This window comes from Balaenoptera physalus (assembly GCF_965194825.1).
Source record: "Balaenoptera physalus genome assembly, chromosome: X".
NCBI lineage: Eukaryota > Metazoa > Chordata > Mammalia > Artiodactyla > Balaenopteridae > Balaenoptera > Balaenoptera physalus.
In genome coordinates, this window is record NC_138903.1 from 11,129,306 (window position 1) to 11,150,057 (window position 20,752).

The 20,752-nt window shown below is 41.8% G+C and overlaps 1 long non-coding RNA gene across 1 annotated transcript in view; it reads left to right on the forward strand.

Moving 5' to 3' along the window:
• The first annotated feature begins 13,127 nt into the window (after positions 1 to 13,127).
• The window catches only part of LOC309653005, a 164,960-nt gene continuing 157,335 nt past the window's right edge, over positions 13,128 to 20,752 (forward strand). The window contains exon 1 of the long non-coding RNA XR_014258970.1: positions 13,128 to 13,141. This is a non-coding gene — a long non-coding RNA (uncharacterized lncRNA). The remainder of the gene's footprint in view (positions 13,142 to 20,752) is intronic.

The following is a 20,752-nucleotide window of genomic DNA, read 5'->3' on the forward strand; positions in this document are numbered from 1 at the left end:
ACGTCCTCAAAGGGATGAACGTAGAGTTAGCATATGACCCACAAGTCCTCTCCTAGGTACCTACCCTAGAGAGAGGAAAACATGTCACACAAACCTTGTAAACAAATGTTCATAGCAGCATTATTGATAATAGCCAAGAAATGGAAACAGCCCAGATAGCCATCAATGGATAAATAAACAAAATGTGGTCTGTTCATACAATGGAAGATTTTTCAGCCATAAAAAGCAATGAAGTACTGACACATGCAGCATCCACGGCTGGGCATGGATGAACCTTGAAAACATGATGCTGAGTGAAAGAATAGGTAAACCCATAAAGACAGAGAGTAGATTAGGGGTTACCAGGAGCTAGGGGTATGGAGGAGTGAGGAGTGATTACTAATCGGTGTGGAGTTTCCTTTTGGGGAGATAAAAATATTCCATAATTGATGGCTGTGATGGTTGCACACTGCTGTGAGTATACTGACAACCACAGAACTGTACAACTTCAAAAGGATGGATTATATGGTTTGTGAATTATATCTTAATGGAAAGCACTGTGCTAAGTGAAATAAGTCAGACAGAGAAAGACAGATACCATGCGATCCCACTTATATGCGGAATCCCAAAAAGCTGAACTCATAGAAACAGAGTGGAATGGTGGTTACCAAAAGCTGGTGGTCAAAGCATACAGACTTCCAGTTATGAGATGAATAAGTACTGAGGATCTAATGTACAGCATGATGAGTATAGTTACCAATACTGTATACGCATATACTTGAAATCTGCTAAGAGAGTAGATCTTAATCTCCAAAATATACAATATATACGTGTATCAAATCAGCCCATTGGACACCTTAAACTAACACAATGTTAGATGTCAATGATACCTCAATAAAAGCAGGGAAAAGAAAAGTGATGGAGTGGAGAGAACAGAAACGCAGCCCCTCAGGCATGAAAGGCCATGTGTGGTCCAGGGATGAGAGAGGACCTGGAGGACTGAGTGTGCCGAGAGGCCGAAGGGATCTCCCAGAGAGTTGAGGGTGAGAGGTCTGGCAGTAGACACTGGTAATTATAGGCACTTTGGGATTATGTTCAAAGGACAACGGGAAATCTTTGAAGGCTACAAAACCCAGCAGTTATGTAATCCAACTTGTATTTTAAATAGTGCTCTCTTCTTGAATTCTTAGGGCAGCAATAGATTGCTATTATAGCTAATAAAACCAGATAGACATCATTAACTTAAAATTTTAAAGTTAAAATTAGCACACAGTTTTTTTCTTTGGATTTATTATGCATGCTCGGAAAATGAGGCCAGCAAAATACGTATTCACTAATACCACAAAAGGAGTGCATTATCATATAAATAATAATGTAAGCTTTTGATGTTTTACCCAGACGTTATTCTGTTGCTTCTAGGAATTAACAGCTATCGGACACAAGTAAAGATTACACTCTTTTATCACTGTTCAGGAGCGTATTATTATCAAACACAGATTTGGTTTAAGTGCATTTAATAGAAGGAACGAGTCCAAGCATATCTAGCAAAGGTCATGATGTGGTGGGCCAAAGCTTAGCTGCGTGTTGAACGCAGAATCCTTTTGGCCTCTTGTTCGAATCTGTGAAGAAGTTATTGGGACTAATTGAATTTCAGAGATTCTGAGATGCACACTCCCAAATGAGAAGAGATGGGCTTTCCTGGCCTCAGCGAGGGCAAGAGAAGATAAGATCTCAGGCAACAGGGAGCACAGCTGTGGGGAAAGACAGCTAAGGATGTGCTTACATCCTGGGACATCAACTCAGGACCCAGGCAGTGGTGAAGGTCAATCTCGGGGGTGGCACATGCCAGGGTCCCAAAGTTGCCCAGGTTTTTGTGCCTTCATTCCTAGTTTCTTGAGAGTGCAAGGCCTATGAAACTTCCAGAAAAGCCAGGTTCTCTTTTGCAGATGGCAGCATCATTGGGAAGAAACTTGCCTTTAAGGCTCCTGGCAGTGACATTAGCGAAACAAGAAACAAAATAGGAGCAGCAGTTGAAAATAATTACAATAGAAGATTCTGGTACGCACGCGCACGCACGCGCACGCACGCGCACAAGCAGCATTCTAGGGAGCTTCAAATATACTGAAACCTGGTGAAAAGAATCCTTGGTTGGGGGTGGTGCAGAGAAGATGACAGAGCCTGAATCCTTCGTAACTTAATTCCCATTGTCTTTGAATGCATTCCATTGTTTGGCTGTATCACAACTGATTTAGTCTTGTAATGATAAACCTTTTCACCCTTTTAGCATTACAAGCAATGCTGCGGTAAACTTTCTTTTATGTACGTATCTCCATCTCTGCTGGGACAAAAATTATGTGCCATATAAACTGTGACAGATGTCACCAAATTGTTCTCCAAAAATGTTGAAAAAATGTACATGTCCACCAAAAAGTATATACCCATGTATATACTTAACCCAACATCCTTACCACTACTGGGTGTTGTAAAATTTTAACTTTTCAGGCAACCCATAGCTTAAAAATGGTACCTCGTTGTTGTTGTTTTGATTTTGTAATTATTAAATTATAAGTGAGAGTGTCTTTTCAGAAGTTCACTCGTTATTTGTTTTCTTCCCCTCCCTTCCCCTCCTCTCCAGAAACTTCCTGTTTACCTGTTTTCTATTGGATGATCTATCTTGTTCTTATTGTTTTGCGTGAGCTCACTATCATATGTGTTGCAATATTTTCCTCAGTCTTTTGGCTTTAGAAATGAGATTTTCTGAAATAAAGAAGCTTATATTTTTTATGTAGTTATATCTATAATTTCCTTTATGGCTTCTGGATTTTATGTCTTGTCTAGAAGGCCCTACTTTCCACTAAGATTAAAACTACATTCACTTTATAGAATGATCATATGATCTAGGAATTCCGCTCCTAGATACATACCCTAAAGAACTGACAACAGAAAATCAAACAGATATTTGCACACCAGTGTTCATAGCAGCATTATTCACAAGAGCCCAAAGGTGGAAACAAGTCAAGTGTCCATCAACAGGTTAAAGGATGAACAAAATGTGGTCTCTTCATACAATGGAATAGTATTCAGCCATAAAAAATGGATGGAATTCTTATATATGCTACAACATGGATGAACACTGATAACATTGTGCCAAGTGAAATAAGCCAGACACAAAGGACAAATACTGTAGGATTCCCTACAGTTCCTGGAATAGGCGAATTCATAAAGACAGGAAGTAGAATCATGGTTGCCTGGGGCTGAGGAGAGGGAAGGATGGGGAATTATTCTTTAATGGGTACAGAGTTTCTATTTAGGATGATGAGCAAGTTCTGGAAATAGATAGTGGCGATGGTTGTACAACATTGTGACTATAATGTCATGAGTCCCTCCCTTCCTCCCTTCCTCCCTTCCTCCCTTCCTCCCTTCCTCCCTTCCTCCCTTCCTCCCTTCCTCCCTTCATTTCCTTCCTTCCTTCCTTCCTTCCTTCCTTCCCTCCTTCCCACCCTCCCTCCCTCCCTCCCTCCTTCCTTCCTTCCCTCAATTTATTTATCTTTCACTTTCAGAGTCACTTTGGTTTAAATGCATCTCCTATAAATATCACAGAGTTCAAAGTTGGTTGTTTTTTTTCTTTATTATTCAATCTGGGAGTTGCTTTTTTAAAAAAATATGTTTCATTTATCTCTATTGTTATAAATTTCCCTGTATGTTTGGTCTTAATTCTGTTATCTTAAGTTATTTTTCCTAATTTTAAAATATATGAACATGTGAGTTTTCCATCTGATAATTTAGAAGATTTATATTCAAGTTTTAGTACCTCAGGGGGTCACCTCACAAATTGAAATAATTACTTGCTAAACATTTTAATGACTGAATAATAGTCCATCATATGATCATATTCTAATTTACTTCAATCATTTCCTTTTGTTGTAAATTGAGATCACTTACAGTGTTGTACTAATATGTGGTAGTGCTGTGATAAACATATTTGGGCTTACATTTTCTTTCTTTTTTTTTAAACAAATTCATTTATTTATTTGGCTGCATTGGGTCTTTGTTGCTGCACACGCTTTCTCTAGTTGCAGTGAGCCGGGGCTACTCTTCGTTGCAGTGCGAGGGCTTGTCATTGCAGTGGCTTCTCTTGTCGCAGAGCACAGGATCTAGGTGTGCAGGCTTCAATAGTTGTGGCACATGGGCTTCAGTAGTTGTGGCACGTGGGCTCTAGAACACAGGCTCAGTAGTTGTGACACACAGGCTTAGTTGCTCCACGGCATGTGGGATCTTCCTGGACCAGGGCTCAAACCCATGTCCCCCGCATTGGCAGGCAGATTCTTAACCACTGCGCCACCAGGGAAGTCCCTGGGCTTATATTTTCTTTCCCTATAGTTTAGATTTTTTCCAGAGAATAGATTCAAAAAAGAGAATAATGATATCAAAGAATTTGAATATTGCAAACTCCTGATCTCTCTTGTAAAAATCACTTTCTATATATTCTGTCAATTTAGACTCCAAACATTCACATAATTGGGAGGGAAAAAAAAAAGTCTTAGTTAATAGGAGAAAGTTGCCCAAATCTTAATTGGCCTTAAGGCTGGTAAAGCCTTGGGATAAAAGTGTACCCTATGATTCGCATTCTGAAACAAGTTATCTGAGAAAGTTCCAGATCCAGGTAAGAGGAGCCAATTCCTTCACTTCCATCAAAATTTGGACTCCTTTTCTTTCTTTCTTTTTTTTTTAATAACATTTAATTTAATTTAAAAAATTTTATTGGAGTATAGTTGATTTACAATGTTGTGTTAGTTTCAGGTGTACAGCAAAGTGATTCAGTTATACATACACATATATTCATTCTTTTTCAGATTATTTTCCCATGTAGGTTATTACAGAATATTGAGTAGACTTCCCTGTGCTATATATACAGTAGGTCCTTGTTGGTTATCTATTTCATATAGTAGTGTGTACACGTTAATCCCAAGCTCCTAATTTATCCCTCCCCCTCCCCCGGTTTCCCCTCTGGTACCAATAAGTTTGTTTTTGAAATCTGTGAGTCTGTTTCTGTTTTGTAAATAAGTTCATTTATATAATTTTTAAAAATATTAGATTCCACATATGAGTGATATCATATGATATTTGTCTTTGTCTGACTTACTTAGTATGATCATCTCTAGGTCCATCCATGTTACTGCAACTGGCATATTTTGTTCTTTTTTATGGCTGAGTAATATTCCATTGTACATATGTACCACATCTTCTTTATCCATTCCACTGTCGATGGACATTTAGGTTGCTTCCATGTCTTGGCTATTGTAAATAGTGCTGCAGTGAACATAGGGGTGCGTGTATCTTTTTGAATTAGAGTTTTCTCCAGGTATATGCCCAGGAGTGGGCTTGCTGGATCATATGGTAGTTATATTTTTAGTTTTTTAAGGAACCTGCATACTGTTCTCCACAGTGGCTATACCAATTTACATTCCCACCAACAGTGTAGGAGGGTTCCTTTTTCTCCACACCCTCTCCAGCATTTGTTGTTTGTAGACTTTTTGTTGATGGCCATTCTGACTGGTGTGAGGTAATACCTCATTGTCATTTTGATTTGCATTTCTCTGATAATTAGTGATGCTGAGCATCTTTTCATGTGCTTTTTGGCCATCTGTATGTCTTCTTTGGAGAAATGTCTGTTTAGATCTTCTGCCCATTTTTGGATTGGGTTGTTTGGTTTTTTGACATAGAGCTACATGAGCTGTTTGTATATTTTGGAGATTAATCCCTTGTCGGTTGCTTCATTAGCAAATATTTTCTCCCATTCTGTGGGTTGTCTTTTTGTTTTGTTTATGGTTTCCTTTATTGTGCAAAAGCTTTTAAGTTTCATTAGGTCCCATTTGTTTATTTTTGTTTTTATTTCCATTACTCTAGGAAGTGGGTCAAAAAAGATCTTGCTGCAATTTATGTCAGAGTGTTCTGCCTATGTTTTCCTCTATGAGTTTTATAGTGTCTGGCCTTACATTTAGGTCTTTAATCCATTTTGAGTTTATTTTTGTATACGGTGTTAGGGAGTGTTCTAATTTCATTCTTTTACATGTAGCTGTCCAGTTTTCCCAGCACCACTTATTGAAGAGGCTATCTTTTCTCCATTGTATATTCTTGCCTCCTTTGTCATGGATTAGGTGCCCATATGTGTGTGGGTTCAGCTCTGGGCATTCTATCCTATACCATTGATCTATATTTCTGTTTCTGTGCCAGTACCATACTGTCTTGATTACTGTAGCTTTGTAGTATAGTGTGAAGTCAGGTAGCCTGCTTCCTCCAGGTCTGTTTTTCTTACTCAGGATTGCTTTGGTTATTTGGGGTCTTTTGAGTTTCCATATAAATTGTGAAATTTTTTGTTCTTGGACTCCTTTTCTTGATGGTGGATTTCAGAGATGGTATCTCTTCTTTTTTTTTTTAATTTTATTTCTAATTTATTTATTTATTTATTTATTTATTTTGGCCATACCACACGGCTTGTGGGATCTTAGTTCCCCAACCAGGGATCAAACCCAGGTCCTCAGCAGTGAAAGCTCTGTGTCTTAACCACTGGACTGCCGGGGAATTCCCGGTATCTCTTCTTATGTCTATGGATTTCTTATACCACAAATAACCCTAATAACAAGCTACTTTAGTTCTTTTTTTTAAAATTGCAGTGGAAAATGAAGAGTGTTCTGAATATCTTTTAAACACAAAGAGTTTAAGTTCATGGAAACTTATTTACAAGCTCACAAAGTTAGCACCAGGTTGTAGTGAAGTGCACATCAAGAAGTTAATTAAGGAAAAATAGAATCACAGTGGTTCTGGCTTCTATTTCATGTCAACAGGACTTAGAAGTTCTTGCAGTGAGTGGCTTGGCACCCGGAGTATCATTGACTTCTGGTTAACCTCTTTAGGCACGGAATTTTAATAGATGATGAAATATAAAGTCTACTTTAGATGAGTTCAAGTTATATCGCATCCTCAGAAAAGAAAGAATTCAGGGTATTACGTTTTGCTCACTTCTATAATCTTCTCACTTGTTTACAGAAACTCTTTAGTGGCTCTGTGTGAACTTTCCAAAGCATTCCACAGTGCTGTTGGGTGATAAGTTCTCTTTGGCTGTATCTGTATCAGAGCCCACAAATAATGGGGATTTGCAGTGTTCCCCCATCACAGTCCAAAACCTAAATGAAGAGTTAACTTCTACACGTCTGAGCTTCTCTCCCCCTCATTTTCCACTCCAAACTTTGAGTAGGAAATATGCTATCCTTCTTCTCCCTATAATTTCTCCCCAGGCTGACTACCTTCCTTGTCATACAGGCGTCCACAAACTCTAGCCCATGGCCCCAAATCCAGCCCACTGTCTGTGTTTTTATGGCCTGTGAGCTGAGAACGGTTTGTACATTTTTGTAATGATTAAAAAAAAAAAATCAGAAGATGGATATTTCATGACATATGAAAATTATATAAAATTCCAATTTCAGTGTCCACAACTTTTATATTGTAACACAGCAGGCGTGATAATTTACATGTTGTCTATGACTGCTTTCAAGCTATAAGGCAGAGTTGAATAGCGGTGACAGAGACATAAGGTATCCCCACAAGGCCACAAACATTGACTAACTGGACCTTTACAGAAAAAGTGTGCTGACCCCTGTTCTAGAAGCTTTATTAGATTCTGAAGGCTTGCTGTGAGCAGCTAACATGGCCCAGGAGAGCCCATTGGCTCAAAACTGGAGCAGCTGATCCCCATTGACAGTGATCGACTACCGTGGCCCAGACTGCACAGACACCCCCGCCCCGGCATTGCGCATATTTCATTTCAGGCTCTCTCTGGTCACTAAAATATCAGGTTCTTTTCCACTGGGAAAGATTTTGAATGGGAATGCACAGAGGGCTGAGTGTAGGAGAGTAAATAAGGATGCAGTGAGCTAATGTCTCCAGAAATATGGTCAAAGACGGTGCTTCTCAAACTTTAATGTGCGCTACTGTTACCCGGAGATCTTGTCAAAGTGCAGAGTCTGATTCAGTAGGTCTGAGGTGAGGCCTGGGATTCTGAATTTCTCATAAGCCCCCAGGCGATGCTGATGGTGAGTGGCAAGGGCCTCCTCTACCCACGCCTGACCTGCTTGCCTTTTCATCTTAGAATTTCTGTAATACCGATAAAAATATTCCTAGATGGTGGTGGATGGCTTATATATTAGATCTCATTACTTCATCTTCTTACCTCATGCCTTATATATCGTATCATAAATAGACCGTGATTTCTAGAACTTGGATAATAAGTCTCTCCTCCATAGACCAAATCATGAAATAGGCTAAGTTTGCCTTCAGGCCCCTGATTCTCTTGTCTTTTCCAATCCCCTGTCTTCTTACGGGCCCCAGGCGGAAACCTCTTAAGCCTTCCTACCCTCTTTTTACTCCATTCTGGTTCCTCCCGTCACCCTTGGGCCTCCGCAAGGCCCTTCTGTGCTCCAACCTGATTAACACAGTCAGGAGTCCTAAAGAACCTTAGGGAACATTCATGCCAGCTCCCTCCTTTTGCTGGCGAGCACACCAGGACCTAGAGGATCGGGGTGACACTCCCAGGGTAACCAAGCAGAGACCAGGACGCCAAGGCCCCCAACTTTCATCTCTTGGGCTTTACTCCCTGAACCCTCTTCTTCCATCCCAGAAGAGCCCTTCGAGATGGCCTAAGGAGTCAGCAACAGTGAAATAGGTCAGTGTACATCAGGGTACAGATGTGTCACACTGCCCTCGTAACGTATTTGCAGTGAAGCAGGTTCTTTCTGAAGTGATTCTAATGGTCATGACTTTAGATGTCATGACGGGATCGCTGGGGACAATAGCTTTGAAGCTCTGGGTCTTTTTCCAGCTTCACATCTTCACTGAGAGGGATTGCTCACCTGGCTTACTATGTTAGAATGAGCAATTGAGGGAACATTCACATAAAATTTAAAAGGGAGCAAATCAGTGGCATTTAGTACATCCACAGTGTTGTGCACTCATACACATGAGTATCTACTCCCCCTTCCTCCGTACTCCCAGCCCCTGGCAACCACCGGTCTGCTTGCTGTCTCTGTGGATTTGCCTGTTCTGGACATTTCATATAAATAGAATCATACAATATATGACCTTCTATGACTGGCTTTTTGAGGTTCATCCATGTTGTACCATGCTATCAGTACTTTATTCCTTTTTATGGTGGAATAATATTCCGTTGTATACATAAACCGCAAATTAGTTATCCATTCACCGATTGATGGACATTCAGGTTGTCTTCCCCTTTGACTACTGTGAACAGTGCTGCTCTGAACATTGCTGTTTAAGTACCTGTTTGAGCCCCTGTTTTCAGTTCTTCTGGGCATATACCTCGGTGTGGAATTGCAGGGTCATATGGTAATCCCATGTTTAAATCTGGAGGATCTGCGTTTCATTTGAATGGTTTTACTGCTCTCCCATTCTATCACACTATTTCACAGCAAAGACGAGTGAAATAATCAGGCAATGGAGAAGTATCTCACTATTTATCTCTACCTGTCCCCCACCAAATGCCTTTAGCCAAATGAATAAATGTCATTTTATGTCATTTATTTTCCCAGTCCACAGCTTAATGTAGCAGTTTCGGAAGGGCCAGAGATTTGTCCGAAGCCAGCAAGCAGGGAAGTGGATGAGGGAAAACACAGAGCCTGGGTAGCCTTCAAATTGCCTGTGAATAATTCAGAATTGGGGCTGGCTTCGTGGGCATGGGAGCTGTTTAGTCAAGCAGGGTCCTGCACAGAGAAGGACCCCGGGCTTGGTTTAATGCTCTGCATTCTCTGTCTCGACAATCTTGAAAATTTTTGAACAAGAGGCCCCGAATTTTCATTTTGTACTGGGCCTCATATATTATGTAGATGGCCTTATCAAGAACCGCTAGTTTCTCAGGTGGTTGCGAGAGAAGAGGAGGGTGAGGGGAGGAGGGAAATAGGTGAGGGAGATTAAGAGCCAGAGGCTTCCAGTTACAAAATGAATGAGTCACAGAGATGAAGAATACAGCATGGGGAATATAGTCAATTACATTGTAATATCTTTGTATGGTGACAGACGGTAACTAGACTTATCCTGGTAACTAGACTTATCATGGTGATTATTTTGTAATGTATAAAAATATTGAAACCCTGTGTTATGCACCTGGAACTAACATAGTGTTGTAGGTCAATTATATTTCAATTTAAAAAAATATGTAGACACTGGGAGGGAATGCCTCAAAATGCTAATGGTGGTTATTTCCGGAGGGTGGAGATTGTGGCTGATTGTTATTCTTTATGCTTTTATGTATTTCTAGTTGTCTGCCATGAATATGTATTGCTTGTGAAATTAGAAAGAAAGCAATAAATGTCATTAAAAATAAAAGAATTGATATTTTCCATCTTATATCCATCTTGTACCCTAAGCAACAAATTCTAAAGTCTTAAACAAATTCTGAAATGGGAATAAAAAAGGCATGAGTGTCACTCCAGGGGGACGCATTCCAAATGTGGGTGGCTACTAAGTAGATTGGTGATAAAATAGCTCAATTATATTTAAAAACACAGACAACAGACCAAAGCCAGACAGAGTTTCCGCAAATGAATTTGCTGTGTCGGCTATTGTTGGCCTGAGAAACGGACTCAAAAAAGCCTTTGCAGGAAACTGAGCCCAAATAAGGACAAACTGCAAACACATTCCCTCTGGTCTCCAAGAAAAAGTGGGGATGTTTCCGTGCTTAGGCCTTCAAGGAGAACTGAGCAATGCCCCCCATGCTTGGAAGGGCCTGGTAAAATTCAGAGCTGAATCCAGTCTCAAGAGATGAGCTTTAAAGAAAACAGAATACTTTGGCAATAGGCTGCTAAGCCTTTCCATCATGTTTTGGCTGCAAGAGCCATCAGCCTTCATGGGCTCAAGGAAAAATAAATGTGACTGATAAGCCTAAACCTGCCCTGCCCTTTCCAGTAGAAGCAGAGAGAGGAGGGCCTGGATTTTTCCTAAGAGTAAACAGGTTTTAAATTCAGGCTGGAATCACAACTGGCCGAAAAGCTGATAGGGCCTCCTTATCTGTTCCACCTGCTGGCTCTCAATGACCTTTAGCAATTGCTCAATTATGACCTGTTGAAAGAAATCTTGCCAAGTGCACCGTTTTCCCAAACTTTCCTTAGTTCAAACAATCTACAAAAGACTAAGAGTGAAGAGCTAGCCACATCTGTATTTACTACAAGTGGGTATGGGAGATATCCTAGGAGACAGGTCTTCCAGGAGAATGATGGCCGAGCAGTCCTATCCAGAGGCCTTCCGACAAACCAGATTAGCTGTGATGCGATTCTGGAATTATGTAGCGTATTTCAAGGAGACCTCGTAGACGGCAATTTGGCATCAGGCAGCCATTTGGGGTGCAGCCTGTTTCAGGAGGAGCCAAGTTGCATACCAAAAGCAGAAGGATGCACTTTTATAGGGAAAGAAGAGTGGAGGGAAGTATTTGGTGATGGTGAGAAATATAACATATTTTTCGTTTCTTATAAGGAGTTTCTTATATGTTTCCTATCACATCTGTCTACAACCCTGATTCCCCTTTACAGTTCATTGCCTGAGTTAAAAAAAAAAAAAAAAAAAAAAAAGGTTAAGGTAGAAATAGCAGGTGCAGGCTCACCTACAGTCCATAATTTTGTTGAGTTTTGTGGGAGGGAGATTCTGTAAAACATTTATCCTGCAGTCTCTTAACCTCCATGGTGCAAGGCTGTTTTCACACAATCTTTCCTGCAGCAGAAAAGGCCCATCAGGCGCTGACCTAGTGGGCCTTCTGGGCTCATTCATTCAAGATGGGCTGGTAGTCAGTTATACCCTATATATAGGGTGTACCTATATATATACCAGGTGGGCTGGTATACAGGCCCACCTGTATCTTTGCCTGGGTAACCTATTCCTCAAGTTTTCCAAATGGTGTTGATTCTGAACTGCCTGGAATTGCTTGAACTTGATTCTGTTGGAAGGTAAAGTGATACTAGAATTGCTTTTTTACTTATCTGTCTGCCCCACTGGAATGCGCTCCTTGAGGACGGGTATCTCATTATATTGACCATTGTGTTCAAAGGGTCCGGTATGAAGCTTGGCACACAGTAAGTGTTCAATAGATGTTTCCTGAGTTTTTATTGGATAAAGGAAGCAGACAGACCTTTTCAAGATCTTTTATAGTCCAGTAAGTATAGCATAGTGATTAGGAGCAGAGATTACAGAACCGGATTACTTGGTTTTGTGTCCTAACTGTCTCTTTCTACTTGTGATTCTGGCTAAGTTCCTTAACCTTCTTTGTGCCTCAGTTTCATCATCTTTAAATTGGGTATACTAATAAGATCTATCTTATAGTATTATGGTGATTAAATGAGTTAAAACTAAGAACATTGCCTGGAAAATGATAGGCACTCAACTGTGTTAACTCCATTATTTACAAAAATGTCCTGATGGCTCACTTCTATGTTCTCGCAGCTTTGTTCCATCCGCACTGTTCCCCAACAAAGTAATCTTTCAATAAAATATTTTCTCATAATAAATCATTATATATGCCATCATCTCCCTTGCGATGGCTGCATTATATAGGGTAAAAAACCCTACAGGAGCCAATGTCTTCAAATCTACCCTCGATAAGGCAATGCTTAATAAATATCCAACTGGCCACAAAAAGGGGGGAAGATGGACTTTTGGAGCCATTTGAAGCTCTTAGGGACCTAAGCATTTTTAACATTTAGTACATTTTGATGAAGCATTTTCAGTTATCAAACATAAGAAGGATTTGTTTATGCATGGCCCTGTTTGAGTAGATTTGGTTGATACCCCATATTTTCCATTAATTCTAAACTATAAGATGGGAACCAAGTTAGAATAATGAGTTCAAGATCTTTGACAATAAATTTTCTTACATCTCCACCACTTCTGAAAATATTTACACGTGTTCCTTGTGGGAAGTCTGAGAAGTTATAAATATGCCAAGTGCGTCTTGGTCCGTTCTTCCAAGCACATCTCTGAGGCTGCTGGAAAGGTCTAACTCTGAATTGTGCTTGACATTCAGGGGAGAAGGACCTGGCAGTGAGCTGACTTCTACCAAAGCAACCTGGAGTAGGAAGCTGGCGGAAGAGAGACCGGGACCTGGTTGGTGAGTGTTTGTCGTTGAAACTGCTCGGTTTTTGAAACAAAAATTCATTGGTTTGTGTGCCCTGCAGTTGGGCTCTCCTGGGGAGCTGTGAGATGCCAGCACTGGTCACCCCTGAACTCCATCCACCAACACCAGCTTGTCTCCCTGGTTTACCATCTGCTTCTTTCTTCACATGTTATTAGACTCTGCAAACAGCGATCGGGTAGGACTAAATGAGGGCAGAAAAGGAGAAGCAGCAGTACCTACAAAACGGTCTGAATTGTGGAAAAAGAAAAAAAAAATCACACTTGGGCATAAATTGGAGGAAAAGACACTAAAAAAATTAGCAGAGCTTACAATGGGGGTTTAATTTGTAGCTGATTTTTATTTTCTTCATTATGCGCATCTGTATTTTTTTTTTAAGTATCTCTAAAAAACCTTCTACTCTAATCACATATAAAGGAATCAAGTTCTATTTAGAAAACTCTCCATATGTTGTGGGGAGAACTGGCTCGTCCAGGTTTGCGGCCACGTGTACGAGGCGGTGCCTGAGTGGGAGAAACCTGGCCCCCTCGCAGCCGGGCCTAGGTGCAAGGGCTTGCTCGGTGTCCTTACATCTAACTCCACCCTTAAGAGTCCTGCCCCTTTACTTGCTGGTAGTTTCCTGAGAATGCTTCCCCAGCCCTCCCCCGTCACCCTCCTTGAGAGATGAAGGCGGGGCTGCATCTGAAGCTTGGAGCACCACCTCACAGGAAGGAAGCTGTGTGCTTCAAAGCCCACCGTTCTGCCCATTCCCAGGGGCCTATGGGACCCCCAGAGGGTCAGAGTGACCCACGTCATCCAGCGGTGCCAGTCAGTGCCTGTCTTTTGCAAATGATTGTGCTTTGCTTCCATGTTCTTACCTGGTGAACCAGAACGATTTCCTTTCTTTGAGAGAGACGGTTATGATTTCATAAAAGCTACCGCTTGGAGTGGAAGCTTGGACTTGCTACAGACATTTTCACTTTCTCATGAACTTGTCTCTTTGTCTTTTGCTTTGGGAAAAGGTATTTGGTGGACTAGAGTGCAGCTTATTTTTGAAGCTCCAACGTGGAAAACAATAGTTAAAATATCGATATCCGTCGAGTATCCACAGAACCTGTCGAAGGATAGAGCCATTTGTACAAATGCTAATGACGTAGCAAAACATGGCTTTAAAGGGATTATTATTATTTTTATAACCTAAAGGAAATCCCTATCTAGTGAGAGGGATTCCATTTACTCCACAGGTTTCTGGCCTAACCTAAGAGCTCCTCCCCATCTGCTCCAAAGCGATTTGCCATTATTTCTTGTCTAGCCTTCTGTCCTACAACCTCCAAGGTCTCTCTTTGACTAAAGCAATTGTGTATGTGTCTTTGTTTTCTTTTTTTAAAATTTATTTTATTTTATTTATTTATTTTTGGCTGCACTGGGTCTTTGTTGCTGCGCGCAGGCTTTCTCTAGTTGCGGCGAGCGGGGGTTACTCTTTGTTGGGGTGTGCGGGTTTCTCATTGCGGTGGCTCCTCTTGTTGCGGAGCACGGGCTCTAGGCGCACGGGCTTCAGTAGTTGTGGCACGTGGGCTCAGTACTTGTGGCTCGCGGGCTCTAGAGCGCAGGCTCAGTAGTTGTGGCGCACGGGCTTAGTTGCTCCGCGGCATGTGGGATCTTCCCGGACCAGGGCTCGAACCCATGTCCCCTGCATTGGCAGGCGGATTCTTAACCACTGTGCCACCAGGGAAGCCCTGTGTATGTGTCTTATCTTCCTTTTTCAGCTAGAGCTCATCAGGTGCAAGTGTCAGGCCTGTTGTATTTTGGGAAACTCTACACTGCCTGTCTCAGTTCCTGGCACACACTTATAGCTCAATTCATTATCAGCAGACAAATGAATTTTAAAGCTATTCATTGGCCGCTATTTCATTTTTTCAGTCAGTCACTCGATATATTTTTTGAGCACAAGTATGGGCCAGCCATGTTCCAGGTGCTGGGGACACAAATTTAAATAGACGGAAATCTGATCCTTTGGAAACCTGCATTCTCTCGGGTTTGACTGATTACTGCACAAACCTTTAAAATCCTTGTTTAAGTGACTAGTCGCTGACCCCTGGGGGTTCATCTGAAAGGAGGTAGGAGGATATTTTTTGGTGAATTATCCTTTCTCTGAGGATGTGATCCATGAACAGGAAACAGATAAAGTCTTTAGAGAAGACCTGTAATTTCAAAATTTTGGCCCAGAACTTCATGAGACTAAAGGTACCGCCCAGATAGACGCCTCTCTCACGGGAAAATTGGTCTGATGTTGAAGGGATGAAACAAAAGGAGGTAGAACTGTGTAAGAACAACTTAAATCATCCCCCTCCTTTCCCACATGGTCCTCAAGTTGAGAATTTGGGAACTCTATGACTCAGAGAAAACAAGGAGCTAGGATGAAGAGGGTGGCGGCTGCCGGCTTCAAAGGTGTCAAGAAGCCTAAAAAGGATGTATTGAATAGGCTGAGGAAGACCCCCAGGGCCTGGGGCTGGGGCTGGAGTTGGGAGCAAGGAGGCGAGTGACCCATGCGGTGCTCTGAAATTTTAGGATGGGTGCCGGACTCCCTACGGGATGTGTGATGGAGCCCCGAGCTCTTTTATTTAGACATTAAAGGCAAGCCTGGGCCTTGGAAGGCTGGGGTGCATGGGGAGTTCAGATTGTTCTGTAGTCGTGACCTTCTCTTCCAGCGGGGGAAAGCAGTTCGTTGGCAGATTTTTAGAGAATTCCCAACATGTTTATTGGGTTGGTATTTGTGTTGCCTCACTTCCAGCAAATCCAAGAACTTTAAAAGATCTCTGGGAATAAGAGGGTCTCATTTAAAAGCCTTTCACTCATACTTGGAAACAAACTTTCCCTAAATGAAAAGTAGACAGAACATAATTCAGGGTTGACATCACGTAACCTTCTGAACCAATCGCCGTAGTTTTGTGAAACTGCAGGATACATTATTTGCAGGGGCCCCGTGGGTCTTAGCAGCCCACCATGTTTCTCTGAGATCCAGAACTAATCGCAGGAAAAAGCAGCAAGGCCTTCAAGCACGTGGTTTTGACGTGTTCCTTGCCCACAAAGAAGAAGCTGTTTTCCACGGAGAAATGCTGCTTCAATGAGAAGCTGATTCATCAGCAATCTATTTGCACCCGCTGCTCTGTGCAAATAAAAAACAAGTGACCTTGAGCAAAGCTCCCAGCAGTGAGGGGGCAAGTGAAGAGTGGGTGGTGGTGCTCTCCCAGCCTCTTCGCCAAACCTCTCCATCCCCATCGCACGAGAGCAACTAAACCCAGGGGAGCCCACGCTTTCACTAAAATGACAAATTCACTTTGATCAGAACAAACTCCCACGTTCCCCAAAGGTATACACCCCTGCACAGCGCTAGCTCTGGCTTTAAACTTTGGGAAGGAAGATTCCAAAGGTCACCTTGGTTTGAGGGAGCCCCATGTGGCAAATTACCTCTCCTCTATGTCTGCCGAGAGTGAAGATTCAGAGAGAACTTGGAACCCAAGACTTCCGCCACAAAATGTAAACGTCTGCTGAAGAGGTCACTGTATTCACAACAACGACCAAAACAGGTCACCACAGTGACACTCAGGCGGGTCAGCCACGTGCCTGTCCGCCTTCCACATTCTGGCTAGCCTCTAAACAAACCCCTTTGGCTTAACCTCTTCCCTTTGGAGGGTGAAAACCGAAATGAATAATGGAGAACGGTTAGCATTAGAAGATTTCATAATCTTTTCATGCATTTGCTCTCCTGAAGCTGACTTGGAAGATTGGAGAAGCTTCTCTTGTTATTACCCTTTAGCTCCTTACCTTGATGCTATATTTTGCTCCCTTAAAACTTTTAATGGTCCCGGATAAATCAGAGCTTTTACATCTCCGCCACTTTTTGCAATCAGAATACTCTGCATCCTAATCTAGGACTGAACATGTCTAATGGCTCATTTACTTGTGATCACATTCTGCTGTGCTTTCTACTCAGCAGAGAGCTTTTCTGCATCGATGAGTTCCCAGTCCCGCTCAGCTTGCAATCAGGTTTTCCAAAAGTTTCCATTCATCTCCTTAAGGGTAAGAAAGGGAATACCTTAGAGGTCAAGACAGAAAGCAGGCAATGGGCCATGCCAGAGCTGAAACTGGATGTCTAGGCTTAGCATAAAAAAAAAAAAAAAAAAAAAACGAAACCCAAGCCCCATGCTGCTTTCTCTGCCCTACAGGTTCTTTTTTTTATTTTATTTTTTAATTGAAGTATAGTTGATTTACAATGTTGTGTTAGTTTCAGGTATAGCAAAGTGATTCAGTGTATATATATATATATTCTTTTTCACGTTATTTACCATTATACGTTATCACAAGATATTGAATATACTTCCCTGTGCTATACAGTAGGTCCTTGTTGTTTATCTATTTTATATATAGTAGTGTGTATATGTTAATCCCAAACTCCTAATTTATCCCTCCCCCTCTTTTGCCTTTGGTAACCATAAGTTTGTTTTCTATGTCTGTGGGTCTGTTTCTGTTTTGTAAATAAGTTCATCTGTATCAGGTTTTTGGAATCCACATGTGAGTGATATCATGGTATTTGTCCTTGTCTGACTTACTTCACTGAGTCTGACCATCTCTAAGTCCAACCATGTTGCTGCAAATGTCTGCCCTGCAGGTTCTTATCTGCGGTGAACCTGCCCCCCTCGGTCTCTAAGACTCAGCCCTGGCGTCACTCTGAAGGCTGTTGGCAGTTGTCCCTCACGTGTACCTTTAAGCACCTTGCACAGTTTTCATTCCAGCATGTTCCTCCTGGTTTTGTAACTATTTGTCCACTTGTCTGTCACGTCTAACATCTGACACCCTCTCCTCTGGTCTGTGGTCTTTGTGCATATTCTTAACTAGTGCCCAGTAAATGCCATCTACCCCTATTCCCACGGAGCAGGGTTTGTCAACTTCAGCGCTAGTGACATTTGGGACCAGATCATCCTTTGCGGTAGGTGCTGTCCTGTGCCCTGTAGGATGTGTAGCAGCAGCCCTTACCTCTAACTCACTAGATGCTGGTAGCAACCACGGCTCCCGACCTCCCCAAGTCGTGGCAATCAAAACTGTCTCCAGAAATTTTGTCTGCCAAGCATCCCCCTGGGGGATGGGGACGAGATGTCCCGCCTTCCCCCGACACTGAGAACTGCTGCCATGGAATAAGACTAAAAATGTGGGTGCAATGATTTCGTCCACGTGGCCCTTAATCACACAGACTCTCCAAAGCTATTACAACTGCCCTTTATTTTTTTAAGAAGAAAACACCAATGTTTTACCAATGCAGCCTTCAGATCCTCCTTTAAAAATATATTTTGTGATCATATTAAAGTCAAAGTCAAAAAACCAAAAGATCCCTGAGAGGTCGCTTTACTTGCAGGCTCTCTAGGGTAATAATAAAGAGTAGCGAGTGTGGACACACTGCTTCAGTTTGAAATCCACTTCTTCCAGATACTGTCTGTGTGATCCCAGGAGCATCACTTAGCCTATCTGTGCCTCCTCAGCTAAATAATAATCCAATTCATCTAAATCATAATGTAGAATTCATAGTACCGCTTAACAAAAAGAGTTGTTGAGAGGGTTAATACTTGAGTTAATATTTGAAAAGCTCTTAGAATAGTCCTCAGCACAAAACAAGCAAGACATTAAGCTCAAATCCAAGAACTAGGGGAATTTTTAAGAAGTCTCCAAATTACGTTTGTTTAGAACTATCTGGAAGCTTTAAGTTTCTGTTGCCAAAGGGATCAGAGTAGATCCTGCAAAATGTACAAAATATCTTTATACCTCCAACATTTTAGAACTAACTTGTAAGATTAGGGTCAGCTCTATAACTTTCTATGCTTAAGACTTGATCTTCCTTCAGCTGTGATTCCAACTACTTATTTTTGTAAGTATGAGATACAGTGAATCTCAGTGGATAACCCGGGGCATCTCCTTGCGTCTTGCGTGTACCAGTCATCGGGTTCACACTTACCTACTAGAAGCGAAGTCACAGAGACCAGCTGGCCACCATTTTTGATAACACATTCAAGTTGGTTTGGGTGGTCGGAGACCTTGCGCCATTAATCTCCAGGGAAGTTCTCTTTTTACAGTTTTCTCCCCTTTTCATAGATTAAAAACCAGAAAGAGTTTAAAACATGTTATGCCTTTGTTCTCACTGTGCGGTGATTTTTAAACTGTCCTCTGTGATAATAATTTCCTGTTCCCACTGTTCAATATTGTATTTTAGAGGCAGTGTAGTTCAGGCGTAAGAACATAGCCTAGGGGCTCAAACTCCACTTCCGGGATGGACGAGATGTGCAACCTTGGGTGAAGCACTGAATTTCTCCATGGCTCCGTTTCTGTATCTATAAGGTGAAATTGATAGGACTATTCTCATCAGATAGTTTATGTGAGACTGAACTGAAAGCCCCATCTTCAGACGTCAGCACAGAGCAGGACACATGGTTGAGGTCTGTAGATGTTCGCCATTAACAAGATCTCGTAACCATAGAGTACTTAATACTCTTTCAAGCAGGTTCATGTTCATGATCTCATGGGATAGTGAGGGTATTGTTCAAAAATTGGGGGAAGGTGATTTTAGGCACACTTGAGAGAGATGACTACCAAGGCAACAAGATGGTGAGGAACTTGCTCAAGGCCACCAGTGAATTAGCGCCATGTGAACCCAGAACTGTATCTCTAAGACCCTGAGTCTCCTGCACTTTCTTTGATTAGTGCTTCTCGAATATTACTGTATATTCAGATGATCTGCGAATGCTGTTCAAATGCAGACTCTGATTCAGCAGATCTGGGAGGGGGAGGGCTGCGATTCGGCATTTCCAAAAACTCCCAAAAGATTCGGATGCTGCTGGGCCACGGACCCCAGTTGGAAGAGCGAAAGTCTATAACTGGTTGCGTCATCCTCTGGCATTTCTGATGCCTTGATGCTCATTTTCATCTGAATTCGAGGAAAAAAAAAAAAGTGTGCAAAAGAATCACAAAACATGTCATGGGGATAATCCCCAAAGTTACCATTCTCTCACCACTGTGAAGTTGCATGGGAATTTGTTACCAGAATACCCATCGACCTTCACGGTATCAGTACAAACAGGCAACCCTAAACTTTGCCACAGCCCACAATCAACAATCAAATTTTCTACTCTGTTGGCTGTTGAGAAGTCCCACTGGGACCCACAAAAGTCCCTCCCCTCCTTCCCCTTCATTCAACACCAGGGAACTCATTCCCAATGGGGAGCGCCATCCAAAAGAACATTTCTCTTTCTTCTGAAAACTGATTGCTCCCTCTCTGCATACATTTGTTTTTCATTTACACAGATATTTCAGCTATTTTTGCTTTGTTGTATAACCTAGGTAACCTCAACCAGCTGAAAAAAGAACTAATTCCAACTTTCGCATCGAATTTCAGACCACACCTGAGCTTTACGCAGGTCACACAACAGAAAGAATGATAAGGTTTGCAGGGAGGGTGCCCTCTTTAATCGGAGGTGGCCAGGGTGTCATAGAGCAGGTACAGGTGTGCAGGAGAGGTTCAAGTGCAGCTTATGAAAATCAGCTCACGAACGAGGCATTTTTCTC